The 18,191-nt window shown below is 36.7% G+C and overlaps 3 non-coding genes across 3 annotated transcripts; all 3 read left to right on the forward strand.

Moving 5' to 3' along the window:
• The first annotated feature begins 9,588 nt into the window (after nt 1-9,588).
• TRNAL-CAA lies at nt 9,589-9,669 on the forward strand. The gene has a single exon. It is a non-coding gene; the product is annotated as a tRNA-Leu (tRNA).
• A 1,750-nt stretch (nt 9,670-11,419) lies between these two features.
• TRNAM-CAU lies at nt 11,420-11,500 on the forward strand. Its single transcript has one exon. It is a non-coding gene; the product is annotated as a tRNA-Met (tRNA).
• A 1,781-nt stretch (nt 11,501-13,281) lies between these two features.
• On the forward strand, nt 13,282-13,362 carry TRNAL-CAG. Its single transcript has one exon. It is a non-coding gene; the product is annotated as a tRNA-Leu (tRNA).
• Nucleotides 13,363-18,191: the final 4,829 nt, after the last annotated feature.

Raw genomic sequence — 18,191 nt, forward strand, 5'->3', positions numbered from 1 at the left:
GTTGATTGGGGATTTGTTACCCGTGATTCTTTTGACTCGGTATTTGGTCTTTTGACTTTCCGATGTTCTTTTGTGGAACTCTTTGAGCGTCTTCTTGATATTTCGTATGTCTAGAACTATATGGTAGGAATCCATGTAGGTTTTGGTGTCTTGAATCGTGCTAAGTGTTCAACATTGTGATTCGTTGAACTGTGATGAGTCTTGTGTGTTCTTCGGAACTATGTTTGGTTTACCCGTTTGATAAGTATGCTAGTTCGGTGTTTAAGTACTAGCGTGTGTGTTGTTTGTACCTTCCTATTGTTGATGATGACTTGTGTTAATCATCGTTGTTGTTGGACTGTGATCCATTCCTTGATTGAATACGGTTTCATATCTTCGTTTTGATCCGTTGATTGATTCCTGTTGTGGAGTGGTGTGTGTGGCTGTACTTGGATTGCACGATTAGTGGCTGTACAGTGATTTTTAATTTTATATTTGTAAAGTTATTCTTTGTAAGATAGTAAAATAACTTGATTTTTTTTTTGATTTTTTAAAATTTTTTCTAGACTTTCAGGACTGCATAGGTAAACAAAGTCCGACTACATTCTTGATAACATCATAGAAATACTCCCCCTCCCGAACCAAAAATGCCTTCAAACTCCTCAGGTTTTTCCTAAAATGTGTACGCACCAATATAGCCACCGATCTCCCCATGTGCATGTGAGGCACATGTCAAACATGTTGATTATTAATTGTGAAGTATATATATAATCTCTCATACTTAAAGTTAGTCCACAACCAATCTATACCAACTCTTTTGATTTAGTTTCGTCCAATACTGACTTGATATCAATCATTACACCTATCCTAATAAATGATTTGTGTGATGCATCCATGTTTCCTTGGTTTGCATGAATAACGGAGCTGGCGAGACGAAACCATGCCAATGGGAGAAACATGACAAAACCACTATGACTTCAATGTGCCACCCAAATACAGGTCGGGATCGGAACAAGGAATGAGACAGCAAATGATCGAGTGACTTATCGAAACTAGAGCCAAGCTAGCTTGTTACCAGAACAAGAGAAGACAACTTGCATTGCCACATAAAATAAGATAAAAATGATATTGAAAATTGTGGAGCTCAAAGTCAAGATGGCTGAGTTGGTCTAAGGTGCCAGTTTCAAGTATTGGTCTGGAAGGGCATGGGTTCAAATCCCATCCTTGACATTTCTTACATCATTTAATAAAATCATACTTTTATCTGTATATGATATTCTTTATTCGTTTGGAAAGAGTAAAAAATGTCTCATTTTCAAGAAAATATTTTCCTTTTCTGTGTTTGGTTGCAAAATAGAAAACTGTCTACATGCATCTCTATATGGTATTCTTCTTCGTTGTTGTCATGGATTTTTAATTTTATATTTGTAAAGTTATTCTTTGTAAGATAGTAAAATAACTTGAATTTTTTTTTTTGATTTTTTAATATTTTTTCAAGACTTTCAGGACTGCATAGGAAAACAAAGTCCGACTACATTCTTGATAACATCATAGAAATACTCCCCCTCCCCAACCAAAAATGCCTTCAAACTCCTCAGGCTTTTCCTAACATGTGGACGCACCAATATAGCCCCCGATCTTCCCATGTGCATGCGAGGCACATGTCAAACATGTTGATTATTAATTGTGAAGTATATATAATCTCTCATACTTAAAGTTAGTCCACAACCAATCTATACCAACTCGTTTGATTGAGTTTCATCCAATGCTGACTTGATATCAATCTTTACACCTATCCTAATAAATGATTTGTGTGATCCATCCAAGTTTCCTTGGTTTGCATGAATAACGGAGCTTGCAAGACGAAACCATGGCAATGGGATAAACATGACAAAACCACTATGACTTCAATGTGCCACCCAAATACAGGTCGGGATCGGAACTAGGAATGACACAGCTGATGTAGCAAAAATAAGATGTGAGCTCGGGTGTGTTATGTCGTCCTCAGGGGATTGGGGGATATGGCACGCAATATGCAATCACAATAAACTAGGCACTAGCATAAGGAAATCAACAAGAAGCTAAGTAAACTACAAGTTTAAGGAAATGATAAGACTAACACATATACACAAAGATAAACACAAAAATAAAGAGATAGGACTCAAGCTAGGGAGCATTATCATCTCGATGCTTTAACAACCTAAGGGATTAGGGAGAACAAGTAACCAAGGAAACAAGCGGGAATGCACGAAGGTATCCTAGTCTACGAACCATTCTCGTGATTAATAAACAAGGATTAGAACAAGGAATTGCCCACTTTCGTGGTGAATCAATTCCAAGTCCATCAAGCACACAAAGCATCTAAAGCCCCCAATTTCCCCTATTTTCGTAGGAAGAAATCGGGTCTATGCAAGGGGTGGCTTGGATTCATCACCCAACTCTCGTTGAGGCAAGGAATCCTCGAAAAACAAGCTAATGAATGTGTACATCAAACATTAACAAGATATAAATACAAAACCTTCACAAACACATGAACCCTAGGTTGGAGTTCTTCCCCCTTTTTGCAATAATCACAAATCAAGCATCAAGATAGATAACACAACCCTAACTCAAGTCCATAAACTAACTACTCATGATTAAATATCATAAAGAACACAAAAGCACATGCATTAAACATAAATCTTGCAAAAGAAAGAGATGAAAGAAAGAAAACTTCTCTAAAGAAATTGGATGGTGGAATCTTGAAATGTTGGAATCCAAGCTTCAAATCCAAGATTACAAGCTTCAAAAGTGTTTAGAAACATAAATCTAAGCCTAATCTAACCTAAAAATATGAAGGAGAATAAAAGAGAGTGTCTAGGGTTCTAACAAAAGTCAAAACCGAATAGAAATGAGAGAAAACGGGGTTTAAAAGAGGCAGAGCAGGTTGGGATGGCCTCAGGGATGGGCGTACGCCAGGGGGTACAATTTTTGGTGCATTTCCAGTGAAAACTGGATCAGGGACAAGAGATGCGTACTGGCATGCGTATGGCCGTACGACAGGGCGTACGATGCTTCTAGAAACAGAATTCTGTGCACTTGTTTTGACTTCTATGCTATTTTCTCCTCTAAAACCATTTTATTTGAACTTGTAGTCTTCAACAAAGTTGTAGCACTTTAAGTTGGCTTTCCAATGGTGCAAGAATCACTTCATTTGGATATTCTTAGATCGAGATATGGTCAGAAAACCGAACAGTGTTTGAAATGAGCGAAAATTACAATGTCTTGATCTTTTGCTCCTCTTTTGTTTTGGTTTGCCCAAATGACTAAGACCATTGAATACACCACTCTTAGGCTCCCTTGGAAGTATTTTGTCGATCCTCTTAACTTCTCATTGGCTCCCATGGACTCCTAATGCATCCAAAATGCTCCATTTGACTCCAATGTCCACCAAAATGCCTGAAAATACTCATCTTTGTTTCCAAACAAAACTCCTTGCAAAATAATACAATTTAATCATAATCTCATGAAATTTGGAACAAACTATAGGCAAAATGACTTAGTGAAAGGGAGGAAAATATAGACAAATAAGCACTTATCAACTCCCCCACACTTAAACTTTTGATTGTCCTCAAGCAAAGACAAGAAATAAATCACCATCCTAGCAATGAAATTGATCATACTCCCAATTTGCACAACCAATCAAACCACAATCCAACTTGCTACAAAACAACTTGTTTCAAGAATCACCTTAGCTTGGCACACAAGTTCCATTCTCAAGCCAATAACCAAGCACCAAAACCATTAAAGTACGTGAGGATCAAGTGTGCACAAATGCTAAGTTGAGATTATGCAAAACTTGGCTTTGAATGAGATTCCATAGGCTTGCCCTTCATACTCCCACTAGTTCAACTCTAAGAATGCATGCTAAGATCAAGTAGGACTTTTATTTGGCTTGTAATGGGGCTAAGGGTGCATGGCTAACAAATGAAGGGGTATGGAAATAAACAAAGGAGAGAATTTCACATTTATTCACAATTGAGGCTAGAAGAGATATGACATCTATGGACAAAGGAACAATTTACAATTGACACAAAGCAACACTCTAAAGAGGTGGGGGTTGAGTACAACTTTCAATAGAAACATATATTCTTCTTCCTTTTCTTTTCATTTTTTTTCATTTCATCACTTTTTCATGACTTTTTTTTTTTTACTCAATTTTCTCATAATCATTTTTTTCTTCAATCAACCAACAAACTTATTAAATGAATCAAGACCCCCACACTTAGACAAACTTATCAAGAGGATTGCTTACAAAACAAGCTCCAATAAAAATCTCTTCAAAGAAAAAGAATAAATGTTCTATTCTCCCAAGGGTGGAGGGAAACATTTTGGCTAGGGTTTAAGGGTTAAATGATGAGGGTTAACACAAGAAAAAACAATCACAATGAAGGGACAAGTGCTTAGCACTTATTAAACAAACACAAATGGCTCAACGGGGACAACTAGTGGTAAATACATGTGTAAAGGGTAGGCTTGAAAGGCTCGGGCTAAACAAAAATGGCCTAAATCATTTCTAAGCACGCAAACCTTAGACTTCACACAAGGAGTAATGAGGCAAGTTCTAGCAAAACAACCATGACCGGAATCTCACATAAGCCTTCACTAGCAATGCACAACACACTAGATCAAGAATTGATTCAATTATTAAGTGGTTAACAAGGTTATTGGCAAGAGAATATATCAATCATGAGTTACCCCTTGGCTCATCAATCACAAGTTGAATTGCAACAAGTTCCACCAAAACAAACCACCAACCAACAAAGAGGGAGTAATCACAACTTCAAGCAAGGAAAATCAATTTACCAAACACTAAGCACAATGAGTCATCCAAGCAAAGTTTCAAAAATTTCAATTTTTTTTAGAAAAAACCCAAATTATCCCCTCCCCCACACTTAAAGGATACATCGTCCTCGGTGTGAAAGATAACAAAGAACAAGGGGGGAGGATATCACAATAAGCACAAGGAGCACAATCTCTACTATCTACACCGAGTAAAGCACTATACACAATTAAAGAAAGTAGAGAAAGTAGATGAGATTCCCTTAATGAATCTTCTTGTGTCAAAGAATCATCATGAAGCCTTCTTGGAATTGAGCATACTCCTTAGTGTCATTCCTAGAATCAAGAGATTATACACATGAAAGCACAAGTGAAAGCATGATATATCAAAAATAGAAGTGTAAAGAAAAATAAAAAAAGAAAGTAAAGTGCAGTAAAATGAAAGATAACATGGGGTGCCTCCCATGAAGTGCTAAGTTTAACGTCGCTAGCTCGACTCAACCTCTCAAGGAACTATCCATGCATGATTGGATGAAGGTGAGTTCCTTTTCTCCATCCACTTTATCTTCAAAAAATGTCCTTAAATGTCGGGCATTAAGGAACTCCTTTATTCTCAAAATTAGCATATTCTCTTCAAAGAAATTGCAATGATCCACTTCCAAGAATATGCTCCATTCTTCAATTTTCAACTCTTTTTCTTCAACCTTTTCTTCCAAATAGCACTTCAAGTGGTGGCCATCAATAAGTTCTTTTAAGATCAAGTTCACCACTCCAATTGCTAGGACTCCATTGCTCTTCATTCCGAACTTCATGCATCTTTCCTCAAATCCATTCTTGATCCATAAATCAACCAATGATTTCTTCTTAAACTTTGGATCAAGATAGTAGCCATGAGCTTGATCCTTTTCTTGATCTCTACATTTTTCCTCTTCTTGATTTCTCTCTTTATTGGCAAGTAGGGAAAGTCTTGGGTCTTCTTCATGTACCAATAAGAAGGAAGAATCATTGGATATGAATATAGGCCAATGGGGGCTTCCACTTTCAAAAACATTGACACCTCCCGGTTCCCAAGTTATTCTAAAGTTCTCGTCCAAGAGAGTGTTATACATTGAAGGGCATTCCTCATGTGTGCCACAAATTTCATCAATTTCATCATTCTTGAGCACTTCTTCACTTGGATCATCTCCAAGTTGCTCCTTATCACCATTCCCTTGCAATTCTACACTTCCCCAACTTGATGTCTCCATCTCAATGCACTCATCATAAACCTCATCATCTTTATCTTTATCTTCAAGTTCCTCATCCTCCTTTTCATTTCCATCAACCACATGACCTTCATTTGGCAAGAGCAACTCTTGTAGAACCTCATCATTGGAAGATGAATCTTTAATGGGTTCTTGAGTTGTCAAACCTTGTCTTTGAGCCATCAAGTTGTCTAGTTGAACTTGTAGCTCATTCATTTGCATAAGCATATTGGCCATCATGGACTTCATCTCGGACTCTTGATCAAATGGTTGACATTCTTGTTGAGGTTCATGGTAAGGGACTTCTTGAAATTGGTCTTCATATTGTTGTTGAGGTTCTTGATGTGGAGGTTCTTGAACTTGGCCTTGATATTGGAAATTAGGATCAAAGATGTAGCACTCTCCGGCTTCATGTGGTCCTCCACATATGGCACACCAAAGAGGTTGTGGCATGAACATTGGTGGTGTACCTCCTTGAAAAGCTTCTTCATTGACATTGACATTATATTCCAAAGCTTGTTGTTGATCATCTTGATGAGGCACTTGGTAAGTGGGAGTCAAAATATGGCAACTTTCCAAAGCATGAGAACCACCACATATAGCACACCATGGAGATTGTGGCTCCAAAGCTTGAAAAGTTTCTTCTTGAGGGACTTCTTGACTCATGTTGATACTACACTCTTGAGGGAAAGGTTGACAATCTTGAGGTGGTGTTGGGCTTGTGAAGTTTAACTTGTAGCAATTCTCCAATGCATGGGCCTCACCACAATAGGAACACCACTTAGAATAAGAAAGGAATGATTGAAATGGACCACCTTGGAAGGTCTTTATACCCATTTTGATGAAATCGGGCAATGACATTCTTTGCTCTTGGAAATCATAACTCTCCATAATTCAAAGTTCTTGATTGAGTGGTGAAAACTCTTCCTTTTCAATTAAGAATGAATGCACAAAGAAAAGATCCTTCAACCAAATCTCAATCAAGGTAAGACAATTAGCTCCTGAACAATAAAAAGAAACAAAAAGAAAGAAAAAGCTTAGTCTCCTAAGATTCCCTAAACTCCAATGCTAGCAAAACAAGCAATCACATAGAACCACCAAATTGCCAATCCCCGGAAACGGCGCCAATTTTTGATGTAGCAAAAATAAGATGTGAGCTCGGGTGTGTTATGTCGTCCTCAAGGGATTGGGGGATATGGCACGCAATATGCAATCACAATAAACTAGGCACTAGCATAAGGAAATCAACAAGAAGCTAAGCAAACTACAAGTTTAAGGAAATGATAAGACTAACACATATACACAAAGATAAACACAAAAATAAAGAGATAGGACTCAAGCTAGGGAGCATTATCACCTAGATGCTTTAACAACCTAAGGGATTAGGGAGAACAAGTAACCAAGGAAACAAGCTGGAATGCACGTAGGTATCCTAGTCTGCGAACCATTCTTGTGATTAATAAACAAGGATTAGAACAAGGAATTGCCCACTTTCGTGGTGAATCAATTCCAAGTCCATCAAGCACACAAAGCATCTAAAGCCCCCAATTTCCCCTATTTTCGTAGGAAGAAATCGGGTCTATGCAAGGGGTGGCTTGGATTCATCACCCAACTCTCGTTGAGGCAAGGAATCCTCGAAAAACAAGCTAATGAATGTGTACATCAAACATTAACAAGATATAAATACAAAACCTTCACAAACACATGAACCCTAGGTTGGAGTTCTTCCCCCTTTTTGCAATAATCACAAATCAAGCATCAAGATAGATAACACAAACCTAACTCAAGTCCATAAACTAACTACTCATGATTAAATATCATAAAGAATACAAAATCACAAGCATTAAACATAAATCTTGCAAAAGAAAGAGATGAAAGAAAGAAAACTTCTCTAAAGAAATTGGATGGTGGAATCTTGAAATGTTGGAATCCAAGCTTCAAATCCAAGATTACAAGCTTCAAAAGTGTTTAGAAACATAAATCTAAGCCTAATCTAACCTAAAAATATGAAGGAGAATAAAAGAGAGTGTCTAGGGTTCTAACAAAAGTCAAAACCGAATAGAAATGAGAGAAAACGGGGTTTAAAAGAGGCAGAGCAGGTTGGGATGGCCTCAGGGATGGGCGTACGCCAGGGGGTACGATTTTTGGTGCATTTCCAGTGAAAACTGGATCAGGGACAAGAGATGCGTACTGGCATGCGTATGGCCGTACGGCAGGGCGTACGATGCTTCTGGAAACAGAATTCTGTGCACTTGTTTTGACTTCTATGCTATTTTCTCCTCTAAAACCATTTTATTTGCACTTGTGGTCTTCAACAAAGTTGTAGAACTTTAAGTTGGCTTTCCAATGGTGCAAGAATCACTTCATTTGGACAATCCTAGATCGAGATATGGTCAGAAAACCGAACAGTGTCTGAAATGAGCGAAAATTACAATGTCTTGATCTTTTGCTCCTCTTTTGTTTTGGTTTGCCCAAATGACTAAGACCATTGAATACACCACTCTTAGGCTCCCTTGGAAGTATTTTGTCCATCCTCTTAACTTCTCATTGGCTCCCATGGACTCCAAATGCATCCAAAATGCTCCATTTGACTCCAATGTCCACCAAAATGCCGGAAAAATACTCATCTTTGTTTCCAAACAAAACTCCTTGCAAAATAATACAATTTAATCATAATCTCATGAAATTTGGAATGAACTATAGGCAAAATGACTTAGTGAAAGGGAGGAAAATATAGACAAATAAGCACTTATCAACTCCCCCACACTTAAACTTTTGATTGTCCTCAAGCAAAGATAAGAAATAAATCACCATCCTAGCAATGAAATTGATCATACTCCCAATTTGCACAACCTATCAAACCACAATCCAACTTGCTACAAAACAACTTGTTTCAAGAATCACCTTAGCTTGGCACACAATCCAACTTGAATTTTTTTTTGATTTTATAATATTTTTTCTAGACTTTCAGGACTGCATAGGAAAACAAAGTCCGATTACATTCTTGATAACATCATAGAAATACTCCCCCTCCCCAACCAAAAATGCCTTCAAACTCCTCAGGCTTTTCCTAACATGTGGACGCACCAATATAGCCCCCGATCTCCCCATATGCATGTGAGGCACATGTCAAACATGTTGATTATTAATTGTAAAGTATATATAACCTCTCATACTTAAAGTTAGTCCACAACCAATCTATACCAACTCGTTTGATTGAGTTTAATCCAATGCTGACTTGATATTAATCTTTACACCTATCCTAATAAATGATTTGTGAGATCCATCCAAGTTTCCTTGGTTTGCATGAATAACAGAGTTGGCAAGACGAAACCATGCCATTGGGAGAAACATGACAAAACCACTATTACTTCAATGTGCCACCCAAATACAGGCCGAGAACGGAACAAGGAATGAGACAGCAAATGATCGAGTGACATATCAAAACTAGAGCCAAGCTAGCTTGTTACCAGAACAAGAGAAGACAACTTGCATTGTCACATAAACTAAGATAAAAATGATATTGAAAATTATGGTGCTCAAAGTCAAGATGGCCGAGTTAGTCTAAGGCGCCAGTTTCAAGTATTGGTCCGAAAGGGCATGGGTTCAAATCCCATTCTTGACATTTCTTTCAACTTTTAATAGATCCATACTTGTATCTCTATATGGTATTCTTCGTTCGGTTGGAAAGAGTAAAAAAATGACTCATTTTCCTTTTCTGTGTTTGGTTGCACAATAGAAAACTGTCTACATGCATCTCTATATGGTATTCTTCTTCGTTCTTGTGATGGATTTTTAATTCTATATTTGTAAAGTTATTCTTTGTAAGATAGTAAAATAACTTGAATTTTTTTTTGATTTTTTAATATTTTTTCTAGACTTTCAGGACTGCATAGGAAAACAAAGTCCGACTACATTCTTGATAACATCATAGAAATACTCCCCCTCCCCAACCAAAAATGCCTTCAAACTCCTCAGGCTTTTCCTAACATGTGGACGCACCAATATATCCCCCGATCTCCCCATATGCATGCGAGGCACATGTCAAACATGTTGATTATTAATTGTGAAGTATATATAATATCTCATACTTAAAGTTAGTCCACAACCAATCTTTACCAACTCGTTTGATTGAGTTTAATCCAATGTTGACTTGATATTAATCTTTACACCTATCCTAATAAATGATTTGTGAGATCCATTCAAGTTTCCTTGGTTTGCATGAATAACAGAGCTGGCAAGACGAAACCATGCCAATGGGAGAATCATGACAAAACCACTATGACTTCAATGTGCCACCCAAATACAGACCGGGATCGGAACAAGGAATGAGACAGCAAATGATCGAGTGACATATCAAAACTAGAGCCAAGCTAGCTTGTTACCAGAACAAGAGAAGACAACTTGCATTGTCACATAAACTAAGATAAAAATGATATTGAAAATTATGGTGTTCAAATTCTAGATGGCCGAGTTAGTCTAAGGTGCCAATTTCAGGTACTGGTCCGAAAGGGCATGGGTTCAACTCCCATTCTTGAAATTTCTTTCAACTTTTAATAGATCCATATTTGTATCTCTATATGGTATTCTTCGTTCGGTTGGAAAGAGTAAAAAAAATGACTCATTTTCCTTTTCTGTGTTTGGTTGCACAATAGAAAACTGTCTACATGCATCTCTATATGGTATTCTTCTACGTTCCTTGTCATGGAAATTTAATTTTATATTCATAAAGTTATTCTTTGTAAGATAGTAAAATAACTTGAATTTTTTTTGTTTTGTAATATTTTTTCTAGACTTTCAGGACTGCATAGGAAAACAAAGTCCGACTACAATCTTGATAACATCATAGAAATACTCCCCCTCCCCAACCAAAAATGCCTTCAGACTCCCTCAGGCTTTTACTAGCATGTGGACGCACCAATATAGCCCCCGATCTCCCCATGTGCATGCGAGGCACATGTCAAACATGTTGATTATTAATTGTGAAGTATATATAATCTCTCATACTTAAAGTTAGTCCACAACCAATCTATACCAACTCGTTTGATTGAGTTTCATCTAATGCTGACTTGATATCAATCTTTACACGTATCCTAATAAATGATTTGTGTGATCCATCCAAGTTTCCTTGGTTTGCATGAATAACGGAGCTGGCAAGACAAAACCATGCCAATGGGAGAAACATGACAAAACCACTATGACTTCAATGTGCCACCCAAATGCATGCCGAGATTGGAACAAGGAATGAGACAGCAAATGCTCGAGTGACATATCAAAACTAGAGCCAAGCTAGCTTGTTACCAGAACAAGAGAAGAAAACTTGCATTGTCACATAAACTAAGATAAAAATGATATTGAAAATTGTGGTGCTCAAAGTCAAGATGGCCGAGTTGGTCTAAGGCGCCAGTTTCATGTACTTGTTCGAAAGGGCATGGGTTCAAATCCCATTCTTGACATTATTTCAACTTTTAATAGATCCATACGTGTATCTCTATATAGTATTCCTCGCGTTTGGAAAGAGTAAAAAAATGACTTATTTTCCAGAAAACATTTTCCTTTTCTGTATTTGGTTAAACAATAGAAAACTGTCTACATTCATCTCTATATGGTGTTCTTCTTCGTTCCTTGTCATGGAATTTTAATTTTATATTCGTAAAGTTATTTTTAGTAAGATAGTAAAATAACTTGAATTTTTTTGTTTTGTAATATTTTTTCTAGACTTTCAGGACTGCATAGGAAAACAAAGTCCGACTACAATCTTGATAACATCATAGAAATACTCTCCCTCCCCAACCAAAAATGCCTTCAAACTCCTCAGGCTTTTCCTAACATGTGGACGCACCAATATAGCCCCCGATATCCCTATGTGCATGCAAGGCACATGTCAAACATGTTGATTATTAATTGTGAAGTATATATAATCTCTCATACTTAAAGTTAGTCCACAACCAATCTATACCAACTCGTTTGATTGAGTTTCATCCAATGCTGACTTGATATCAATCTTTACACCTATCCTAATAAATGATTTGTGTGATCCATCCAAGTTTCCTTGGTTTGCATGAATAACGGAGCTGGCCGGACGAAACCATGCCATTGGGAAAACCATGACAAAACCACTATGACTTCTATGTGCCACCCAAATACAGGTCGGGATCAGAACATGGAATAAGACACCAAATGATCGGGTGACATATCAAAACTCTAGCCAAGCTAGCTTGTTACCAAAACAAGAGAAGACAACTTGCATTGTCACATAAAATAAGATAAAAATGATATTGAAAATTATGGTAGTTAAAGTCAGGATGGCCGAGTTGGTCTAAGGCACCAGTTTCAGGTACTGTTTTGAAAGGGCATAAGTTTAAATCCCATTCTTAACATCTCTTACAACTTTTAATAGAACCATACTTGTATCTCCATATGTTATTCGTCATTCGTTTGGAAAGAGTAAAAAATGACTCATTTTCAGGAAAACATTTTCCTTTTTTGTGTTTGGTTGCACAATAGAAAACTGTCTACATGCATCTCTATATGGTATTCTTCTTCGATCCTTGTCATGGATTTTTAATTTTATATATGTAAAGTTATTCTTTGTAAGATAGTAAAATAACTTGAATTTTTTTTTTTGATTTTTTAATATTTTTTCTAAACTTTCAGGACTGCATAGGAAAACAAAGTCTGACTACATTCTCGATAACATCATAGAAATACACCCCCCCCCCCCCCCCCAACCAAAAACGCCTTCAAACTCCTCTGGCATTTCCTAACATGTGGACGCACCAATATAGCCTCCGATCTCCCCAAGTACATGCAAGGCACGTGTAAAACATGTTGATTATTAATTGTGAAGTATATATAATTATTCATAATTAAAGTTAGTCAACAACCATTCTATACCAACTCGTTTGATTGAGTTTCATCCAATGCTGACTTGATATCTATCTTTACCCCTATCCTAATAAATGATTTGTGTGATCCATCCAAGTTTCCTTGGTTTGGATGAATAACGGAGCTGGCCGGACGAAACCATGCCAATGGGAGAAACATGACAAAACCACTATGACTTCAATGTGCCACACAAATACAGGTCGGGATCGGAACAAGGAATGAGACAGCAAATGATCGAGTGACATATCAAAACTAGAGCCAAACTAGCTTGTTACCAGAACAAGAGAAGACAACTTGTATTGTCACATAAACTAAGATAAAAATGATATTGAAAATTGTGGTGCTCAAAGTCAAGATGGCCGAGTTGGTCTAAGGCGCCAGTTTCAGGTACTGGTTCGAAAGGGCATGGGTTCAAATCCCATTATTGACATTATTTCAACTTTTAATAGATCCATACTTGTATCTCTATATGGTATTCTTCGTGTTTGGAAAGAGTAAAAAAATGACTCATTTTCCAAAAAAACATTTTCCTTTTCTGTGTTTGGTTGCACAATAGAAAACTGTCTACATTCATCTCTATATGGTATTCTTCTTCGTTCCTTGTCATGGAATTTTAATTTTATATTCGTAAAATTATTTTTAGTAAGATAGTAAAATAACTTGAATTTTTTTGTTTTGTAATATTTTTTCTAGACTTTCAGGACTGCATAGGAAAAGAAAGTCCGACTACAATCTTGATAACATCATAGAAATACTCTCCCTCCCCAACCAAAAATGCCTTCAAACTCCTCAGGCTTTTCCTAACATGTGGACGCACCAATATAGCCCCCGATATCCCCATGTGCATGCGAGGGACATGTCAAACATTATGATTATTAATTGTGAAGTATATATAATCTCTCATACTTAAAGTTAGTCCACAACCAATCTATACCAACTCGTTTGATTGAGTTTCATCCAATGCTGACTTGATATCAATCTTTACACCTATCCTAATAAATGATTTGTGTGATCCATCCAAGTTTCCTTGGTTTGCATGAATAATGGAGCTTGCAAGACGAAACCATGCCAATGGGAGAAACATGACAAAACCACTATTACTTCAATGTGCCACCCAAATACAGGTCGGGATCGGAACTAGGAATGAGACAGCAAATGATCGAGTGACATATCAAAACTAGAGCCAAGCTAGCTTGTTACCAGAACAAGAGAAGACAACTTGCATTGTCACATAAACTAAGATAAAAATGATATTGAAAATTGTGGTGCTTAAAGTCAAGATGGTCGAGTTGGTCTAAGGCGCCAGTTTCAGGTACTGGTCTGAAAGGGCATGGGTTCAAATCCCATTCTTGCCATTCTTGACATTATTTAAACTTTTAATAGATCCATACTTGTATCTCTATATGGTATTCTTCGCGTTTGGAAAGAGTAAAAAAATGACTCATTTTCCAAAAAACATTTTCCTTTTCTGTGTTTGGTTGCACAATAGAAAACTGTCTACATTCATCTCTATATGGTATTCTTCTTCGTTCCTTGTCATGGAATTTTAATTTTATATTCGTAAAATTATTTTTAGTAAGATAGTAAAATTACTTGAATTTTTTTGTTTTGTAATATTTTTTCTAGACTTTCAGGACTGCATAGGCAAACAAAGTCCGACTACAATCTTGATAACATCATAGAAATACTCCCCCTCCCCAACCAAAAAAAGCCTTCAAACTCCTCAGGCTTTTACTAGCATGTGGACGCACTAATATAGCCCCCAATCTCCCCATGTGCATGTGAGGCACATGTCAAACATGTTGATTATTAATTGTGAAGTATATATAATATCTCATACTTAAAGTTAGTCCACAACCAATCTATACCAACTCGTTTGATTGAGTTTCATCTAATGCTGACTTGATATCAATCTTTTCACCTATCCTAATAAATGATTTGTGTGATCCATCCAAGTTTCCTTGGTTTGCATGAATAACGGAGCTGGCAAGACAAAACCATGCCAATGGGAGAAACATGACAAAACCACTATGACTTCAATGTGCCACCCAAATACTTGTCGGGATTGGAACAAGGAATGAGACAGCAAATGATCGAGTGACATATCAAAACTAGAGCCAAGCTAGCTTGTTACCAGAACAAGAGAAGATAACTTGCTTTGCCACATAAAATAAGATAAAAATGATATTGAAAATTGTGGTGCTTAAAGTCAAGATGGTCGAGTTGGTCTAAGGCGCCAGTTTCAGGTACTGGTCTGAAAGGGCATGGGTTCAAATCCCATTCTTGCCATTCTTGACATTATTTAAACTTTTAATAGATCCATACTTGTATCTCTATATGGTATTCTTCGCGTTTGGAAAGAGTAAAAAAATGACTCATTTTCCAAAAAACATTTTCCTTTTCTGTGTTTGGTTGCACAATAGAAAACTGTCTACATTCATCTCTATATGGTATTCTTCTTCGTTCCTTGTCATGGAATTTTAATTTTATATTCGTAAAATTATTTTTAGTAAGATAGTAAAATAACTTGAATTTTTTTGTTTTGTAATATTTTTTCTAGACTTTCAACTGCATAGGCAAATAAAGTCCGACTACAATCTTGATAACATCATAGAAATACTCTCCCTCCCCAACCAAAAATGCCTTCAAATTCCTCAGGCTTTTCCTAACATGTGGACGCACCAATATAGCCCCCGATATCCCCATGTGCATGCGAGGGACATGTCAAACATTATGATTATTAATTGTGAAGTATATATAATCTCTCATACTTAAAGTTAGTCCACAACCAATCTATACCAACTCGTTTGATTGAGTTTCATCCAATGCTGACTTGATATCAATCTTTACACCTATCCTAATAAATGATTTGTGTGATCCATCCAAGTTTCCTTGGTTTGCATGAATAATGGAGCTTGCAAGACGAAACCATGCCAATGGGAGAAACATGACAAAACCACTATTACTTCAATGTGCCACCCAAATACAGGTCGGGATCGGAACTAGGAATGAGACAGCAAATGATCGAGTGACATATCAAAACTAGAGCCAAGCTAGCTTGTTACCAGAACAAGAGAAGACAACTTGCATTGTCACATAAACTAAGATAAAAATGATATTGAAAATTGTGGTGCTTAAAGTCAAGATGGTCGAGTTGGTCTAAGGCGCCAGTTTCAGGTACTGGTCTGAAAGAGCATTTGTTCAAATCCCATTCTTGCCATTCTTGACATTATTTAAACTTTTAATAGATCCATACTTGTATCTCTATATGGTATTCTTCGCGTTTGGAAAGAGTAAAAAAATGACTCATTTTCCAAAAAACATTTTCCTTTTCTGTGTTTGGTTGCACAATAGAAAACTGTCTACATTCATCTCTATATGGTATTCTTCTTCGTTCCTTGTCATGGAATTTTAATTTTATATTCGTAAAATTATTTTTAGTAAGATAGTAAAATAACTTGAATTTTTTTGTTTTGTAATATTTTTTCTAGACTTTCAGGACTGCATAGGCAAACAAAGTCCGACTACAATCTTGATAACATCATAGAAATACTCCCCCTCCCCAACCAAAAAAAGCCTTCAAACTCCTCAGGCTTTTACTAGCATGTGGACGCACTAATATAGCCCCCAATCTCCCCATGTGCATGTGAGGCACATGTCAAACATGTTGATTATTAATTGTGAAGTATATATAATATCTCATACTTAAAGTTAGTCCACAACCAATCTATACCAACTCGTTTGATTGAGTTTCATCTAATGCTGACTTGATATCAATCTTTTCACCTATCCTAATAAATGATTTGTGTGATCCATCCAAGTTTCCTTGGTTTGCATGAATAACGGAGCTGGCAAGACAAAACCATGCCAATGGGAGAAACATGACAAAACCACTATGACTTCAATGTGCCACCCAAATACTTGTCGGGATTGGAACAAGGAATGAGACAGCAAATGATCGAGTGACATATCAAAACTAGAGCCAAGCTAGCTTGTTACCAGAACAAGAGAAGACAACTTGCATTGTCACATAAACTAAGATAAAAATGATATTGAAAATTGTGGTGCTTAAAGTCAAGTTGGTCGAGTTGGTCTAAGGCGCCAGTTTCAGGTACTGGTCTGAAAGGGCATGGGTTCAAATCCCATTCTTGCCATTCTTGACATTATTTAAACTTTTAATAGATCCATACTTGTATCTCTATATGGTATTCTTCGCGTTTGGAAAGAGTAAAAAAATGACTCATTTTCCAAAAAACATTTTCCTTTTCTGTGTTTGGTTGCACAATAGAAAACTGTCTACATTCATCTCTATATGGTATTCTTCTTCGTTCCTTGTCATGGAATTTTAATTTTATATTCGTAAAATTATTTTTAGTAAGATAGTAAAATAACTTGAATTTTTTTGTTTTGTAATATTTTTTCTAGACTTTCAGGACTGCATAGGCAAACAAAGTCCGACTACAATCTTGATAACATCATAGAAATACTCCCCCTCCCCAACCAAAAAAAGCCTTCAAACTCCTCAGGCTTTTACTAGCATGTGGACGCACTAATATAGCCCCCAATCTCCCCATGTGCATGTGAGGCACATGTCAAACATGTTGATTATTAATTGTGAAGTATATATAATATCTCATACTTAAAGTTAGTCCACAACCAATCTATACCAACTCGTTTGATTGAGTTTCATCTAATGCTGACTTGATATCAATCTTTTCACCTATCCTAATAAATGATTTGTGTGATCCATCCAAGTTTCCTTGGTTTGCATGAATAACGGAGCTGGCAAGACAAAACCATGCCAATGGGAGAAACATGACAAAACCACTATGACTTCAATGTGCCACCCAAATACTTGTCGGGATTGGAACAAGGAATGAGACAGCAAATGATCGAGTGACATATCAAAACTAGAGCCAAGCTAGCTTGTTACCAGAACAAGAGAAGATAACTTGCTTTGCCACATAAAATAAGATAAAAATGATATTGAAAATTGTGGTGCTTAAAGTCAAGATGGTCGAGTTGGTCTAAGGCGCCAGTTTTAAGTACTGGTCTGAAAGGGCATGGGTTCAAATCTCATTCTTGCCATTCTTGACATTATTTAAACTTTTAATAGATCCATACTTGTATCTCTATATGGTATTCTTCGCGTTTGGAAAGAGTAAAAAAATGACTCATTTTCCAAAAAACATTTTCCTTTTCTGTGTTTGGTTGCACAATAGAAAACTGTCTACATTCATCTCTATATGGTATTCTTCT

Source organism: Ipomoea nil, unplaced genomic scaffold (genome assembly GCF_001879475.1).
Source record: "Ipomoea nil cultivar Tokyo-kokei standard unplaced genomic scaffold, Asagao_1.1 scaffold2792, whole genome shotgun sequence".
In the NCBI taxonomy this organism is placed as follows: domain Eukaryota; kingdom Viridiplantae; phylum Streptophyta; class Magnoliopsida; order Solanales; family Convolvulaceae; genus Ipomoea; species Ipomoea nil.